Source organism: Chaetura pelagica, unplaced genomic scaffold (genome assembly GCF_000747805.2).
Source record: "Chaetura pelagica isolate M959 unplaced genomic scaffold, ChaPel_1.0 scaffold328, whole genome shotgun sequence".
Lineage (NCBI taxonomy): Eukaryota > Metazoa > Chordata > Aves > Apodiformes > Apodidae > Chaetura > Chaetura pelagica.
Window position 1 is genome coordinate 1,292,777 of NW_009954216.1, and position 6,347 is coordinate 1,299,123.

Sequence of the window (6,347 nt, forward strand, 5' to 3'; positions counted from 1 at the left end):
CCCAGAGAAGCTGTGGCTGCCCCATCCCTGGCAGTGTTGAAGGGCAGGTTGGATGGGGCTTGGAGCAGCCTGGGCTGCTGGGAGGTGTCCCTGCCCATGCAGGGGGGTTGGAACTAGATGGTCTTTAAATCACTTCCAACCCAAACCAGTCTGTGATTCTCTGATTCCATGAACTCCCTGACAGGAGGCTGTAGCCAGGTGGAGGTTGGCCCCTTCTTGCTAGCAACAAGCATTAGAACAAGGGGAAATGCCCTCAAGTTGTGCCAGGGGAGGTTCAGATTAGGTATTAGAGAAGCTTACTCACTGAAAGGATTGTCAGGCACTGGAACAGGCTGCCCAGGGAGGTGGTTGAATCACCTGCTTGCTTCTTCTGCACCTTCCTTATTCCGTGTGCAGCCTGAGGCCTTAAAAGCCCCACAAGCCTCAAGCCCAGCTCTGGGGCAGATTGAGCCGTGCTCCCCTGTCTGCCCTGGGGGTGACGAGGAGTGGATGGGCAATGCTGCTGCCTGGGGGTGACGAGGAGTGGATGGGCAATGCTGCTGAGCCACCAGGTCTGTCGGAAGAGGTGGGATGCCTTGCTGTGAGGTGCCATGGGTGGCTGCAGGTGGTGGAGAAGCAGTGGGAGTCAAAGCCTTAGGACCTGAAAAGGAACTGAAAGGGAACTGCCAGACATTGGGCTTGGGGACATGGGCAGTCTGTCCTTCACACTGTTCCTCTGCCTTCCCCACTTGTGGCTGCTCCTGCTAACGTCCTTGTCTGGCTGCTCCCACTCTCCCGCCTTACCAGTCCCTACCAGGTTCTGAAAAAGGAGTCTGTGGAAAAGCAAATGGCAGTTTCTTGAACACAGCTCTGGGTGTTTGTCCTCTCAAACTCTTTGCAGCTTCCACCTGCAAAGGGAAATGAGAACACAAGGAGGTTGAACATCCTCCCTTCAGTCCAAGTGCCTAGTCTGAGCCGAGACCATTGCAGCTGCAGAGGGCATCCCCCACAGATTAAGTCTTTGGAGAAGTTAGATGGGAGCATCTAGCAAACCTGCACAAGCTGCAGCTTCTCAGAAACTTATCAGTTGGCCACAGTTTGATTGCTTCATCATTAAGATGGCAAAGCTCACCCTCCCCTCCGCTGTCAGATGTTGGGCTGCAGTCCCGAGGCACGGTGACATTAGACCTTTTCACAAAAACATTTTTAGAATTACTTTAGCACGGATAAAAGATCCCTGACCTCCCTGCTTCCTTGGTTGAAAGAAGTAGTGAAGCTTTGCCAAGATTTAATCCCCTTAAAACAGGTATTTTTTTTTATGGTGGAAAGGGATGGACAACCTTTGTGCTAGGGGCACCAGTCCTGTCTGAAATATTAATGGCAGCAGTAAGAGCAGGGCAGCCTATGGAAGATGTGCACAGGTTATGGAGATCAGTGTCTGGAAGGAAAGTTCAGTCGTGGTGCTTTCTGTGACCTAAGAAATCTTCATGACAGGAACCATCCCAGGAATGACATGAGCTCAGAGTCCACAGAGAATGTTCCTGCTCGGGAGGCAGCGCTGAGGTGACCGCTGCTGGTGTCCCCCTGCCTGCAGCAGCTCCAGGCTGGGACCAGGCCAGGGCTATGGAGCAGAGCAAGCTGCTGAGTTGTATTTTGATAAAATAGGGAACTAAAAGAGGAGCAAGAGATGCAGCTGTCCCAAGTAGCAGCGTTCCAGTCTTCGGGCATGAGCATGTTCACGTGAGAGAGGAAGGGGAAGCCAGAGGCAGAACAACAGTTGCAGCATGCCATGGAATTTGCAGTCAGTCCTTGTGGTGCTGTAGGAGCCAAACTCAGGCGAGTACCAGTCCCCTAAGTTTGCAATGAATGAGGTTTCCTTAGTCCCATGGTTCTCTCACCTCCTTGTCCAGAAACAGAAGTGTTTAATAAGAAATGTGGAGCATTTGTTTAAAGCTGAGGGCTCAGATTCCACTAAAAATTGAATATAAGTAACCCCCAGTGAAGTGGAAAATGGGTTAAATTAATTTTGGGTCTAACTACTGAATTATAACAGGGAATTATGTGGAGTGGAACCTGTAGAAGAAACAACTGTGTAAAATTTGAAAGAAAGTATTAAATTTATGAGCCCAAATGTTACAGGAGGTGAATGACTGAGGGAGAACACCAGGAGTTGTCTGCTGGGGTGTGGAGGCTGTCTTGTAGCAAGCATCATAGGGTTGATTAAAAATCTCACGTCCTTTCTTACAAGTGTGGCTTGTGTAACAAAATAGAACTGACAGACAATTGTGTGCTAATAAGTGCAATTAAGCAGTGTGGCTGCTTGGCTTTATCAGAGTTTATTGGTAAAACTGCAGAATATTTTATGAAGCTTGTTTCGTGGTAATGAAATGATTGATAGTTTTGTAGAGGAATGCCATGGAAATCCTTCTTTTGTTTCCCTGCTCAGAAGACACACACTGTTTTCCAGTGTGAAAGAATTCATTTGGCTCCTCTTGGTTATTTAGAATTACTCACTCTATGAGCCCTTCAGCCCAGGGACCTCTCTCTGTGTGGTGGTCACCCCTGAAGAACCTCACTGGTGGGTCAGATAAAGTATTCATCAAAGCCCATCAAAGAACATCTGGTTCTTAGTAATGCAGTGAGAAATCAGCTTTGATCAAAGAAAACTTACCCATCTTGCTTGACCTGAGTCTTGAGATGCTGTAGCCCCCTGCTTGCCTTGTCTGCAGCACCATGGGGAGCTTGCAGTAGGTGGTGTGATTCCACAGGGATGTTGTCTTTGACTCCTGTATGGCTGGTACTCTGCTCCTTGGGACTAGGGACTGAGACATCACCTGAGCCCTGGCTGTCAAGAGCTCTACGTGTTGATGACCTTCTAGAAGGACTGTAGCAAGCTATTTTTAGGGCAAGATTTCCATTAAAATGAAATATTTGCTGGAAATACAGGACCTGTCTGTTAATTTGGATATACTTTTGAAGAGACAAGGAAACCATAAGACATTGTGCCATCATCTCTGCAGCTGAGAAACCAGAGTAATTGGTGTGATGAAGTGTAGACCACCCCTCTGGTAAAACATTCTGTGAAGTAAGTTGTGAACTAATGGAATGAGCCCAGACAAAGGCAACAAGCGAGAAAGAAGGATGGTTTGCAGGTCATGAATTCATCAGAGAGCACTGCATGGAGATGGCTGTTAGCACAGAACTGCTGCTGGAATGGTCAGATCAATATTGACCTGTGTGGAAAAGGGAAAGGGAGCGAGACAGCCTTCCTGTGACAGCAAGCACAGCCACCAGAGAGAGGAGCAGGCAGCTGGGCGGGTTGGGTTGTTGTTCAGAGAAAGAAAATTTCATCTAGTGAGACTCGCAAAAGGTTGTAAAATCAGAGTCAAAGACTGGAAGGGCTTTGGTAGCTATCAATAAATAAAGACATGCATGCTTTGAAAGCCTAAATGAAACGCTGCCAGTAAGGGCCTTAGGGAAGGAAGAGCTTTTGTAGCCATGTCAATGGCCGGAGGTCAGGTCTTCAGCAAGTGCTTTGCAGGGGGCTCCAGGCTGGGTGGTGGCTGCAGCAGCAGGGCAAGCCAAGAGCTGGGCTGAGGTGCTGGCTCAGGGCTGGCGCAGCTGGTCAGCCTGGTGCCCTGAGGAGAGGGGCTGCCAGCACAGCCCACCTGGCACTGAGGACACTGCCAGGAGGACAGCCTGAGAAGTGAAGCTTTCTGCAAGGAAGAGTAAGAAGGGGCATGAGCCAGTGAGCTCGGGAATGGTTGTGAGGGGGGCCTGGGGTGGAGGGGCCTGTTCACAGTGGCCAGCAAGAACAGCTCCTTCAGCACACCTCTATAAATGAAGGTTTTGTCAGTTCCATTTTTGAACTTTGCCCTCTCTCCATAATTTAGCATTTGCATGATAGCCCTTCTTGCTTGTCTTCACCTCAGCATTTATCTAGCAGCAGGCAGCGATTATCTCGGGGCAGCTCTCTGTGCCTTTGACATCCCTTAATTAAACTATGACATTTGCTGAGTATGGAAGAGAAAAATACTGGAGGGAAGAGAACCACATTGCATGCTCATTAGGCCACGGTATTCATGAGACTTTGGGTGCCACATCAGAGAGTGGTACAAAGGATCTTTGTAATGAGCTTCAGTAAAGGTGCCCTTGATTTTAGTTTGTCCCTAATGGTATGAGCTTTGATCTTGATTTCTTCAAGAGAAATCTTGCTGCCCCCTTAGATAGAGCTGACAAACCTGATCGTTTTTTCTTTGGCTAGTTAGTTTCCACTGGAAAATGTTTCCAGGGAAGGTTTCAGCAAGCAGCGTCTTCAGGATCTGGCCCAATAATTGTCTACAAGTAGGTTATGCAGAAGGAAGAACCATGCTCAAGTGACACATGCACTGGGACAGATGAAGTAGAAGACTGCATTGATCATGTGCAGTGGTGAGGAAAGAATGAGCAATCCAGAGAAGTGCTGAGGAATGTTGCAGTGCTGCACAAACCCAGATAACGGCTTGAGACTGCCTGGCCAGTTCACTCTTCTCCATGTTACATCTCCAGTAAGACTGGAAGCCTCATGGAAGGGCATTTCTGCTGTTCCCACCTGGGAGTGCCTTGGCTCAGAGTTAGCACCAGGCCTGCCTTAGAACACCATTGAAATCTGTTTTCCTGATACTAATCATCTAGAGTTTTTCTTACTAGTAAAGATATCAAACAAGATGTAAACTCAAAGTAATTTTAAAGCTGCTTTTAAATTAATCTTGGCATTTTGCTGATGGATGCATCCAGGAGCAGAGGCTTCTGAAAGCATTGCAAAGGTGTGGTGTGGCTGTAGTAAGTGAAGTTTTTGTCCAGGATAGATCAAGTCTAGAGGTTTTTCTGCTTCCAACTGTGGCATTACAGCTAAGGTTGCTGGTCCTGAAGGTTGCTTGAACTAGACAGAGCTCACTGAGTGAAGAGCTTTCACTTCAGAGGGAGCTCAAAGGCTGCCCTGGTTAATTCTTCTTCATACACTGGAGCCTTAGATTTGAGTTTAGAGGTAGCCAGCATCAAGACAATCCTGAAGAATGATCTATAGTATAAGAACAGCCACACTTAGGCTGTGAACCTTCCTGTCCCCAGCATGAACACAGGATAAAACCTGCTGAGATGTCCTTGGTACCCTTCCATGAGCTCCCTTCTCCAGCGCCTTTTCATCTTCCCTTCCATGAATATTAACAAGGGTTCTTCCTGCAGTGTTGAAAACTGCAGTGCTAAAATACCTCCAGATTTGCCCCCTCAAGTCCCAGCAGCACTCTGGCAGCCTCGCCGAGTTGGATTTTGCAGTGAGGCTGCCCAGCCAGACCCAGGCAGCCTGTTGTTTTGCAGTGATGTGCCTTCAGGTAGCCCGTGGATGCGTGGGACACTTGAGCAATCAAGTCCTCCAGGGCCTGGCTACCATTATGGAACTGGGTTGAATTTAATCAACAGCCACGGAGAGGACAGAGCTGCAGCCCCCAGGGCTGGCTGTTGGGAGGGCAGGGGCAGGACCCAAGCCAGCCTGGGCTTTGGGGCTGTCCTGGCAAGAGGCTTACAAAAGGCAGGGGAAACAAAATCAATCCTGAAGCTTCAGCTGTTCCCTTGGATGAAGTTGCAGCAGTGAAAGCTGGTTACTGGTTGCAGTTTGCCACTGGGCATGTGTCTGCAGTGCACTTACCATGACTCAATGGAAAAGCTCATTTTTATTGGTGTGAGTGAGGGCTGAGAGGGGGCAGGTCTGCAGCTGAGGGCAGCATCCTGCTCACAAGGCACACAGCTAACCTTTAGAGAGGCCGTGAAAGCAGTTTTGTTCCATTGTCTTCTGGATGTCTGTTTGTCCCTTCCTTTTGTGTTTTGTTTTGGGTTTGCTGTTTGGTTTGGTTTTTTTTGCTTTAGTTATCTGCAGATTGCTGAGATTAAATTACTCAGGGAATAAACCCCTGCCCCACGGGAAGCACCTAATCAAAGAGATAAGTCTTGCATTTCACCCTTGTCTCCCTCGCTCCCACACATGACTTTGCATGTGAATCTTTAAGACCTGTATGCCCTATATTTTTTCACTCTAATGCTGCAATTAATCACATTACATAACCAGCCTACTGCTGTTTCTAATTAAATTTTTCGGGGGGAGGGGGAGAGGGTGAGGGGAAGAGGGCACCTAATCAAAGAGATAAGTCTTGCATTTCACCCTTGTCTCCCTCGCTCCCACACATGACTTTGCATGTGAATCTTTAAGACCTGTATGCCCTATATTTTTTCACTCTAATGCTGCAATTAATCACATTACATAACCAGCCTACTGCTGTTTCTAATTAAATTTTTCGGGGGGAGGGGGAGAGGGTGAGGGGAAGAGGGAGTGTGGG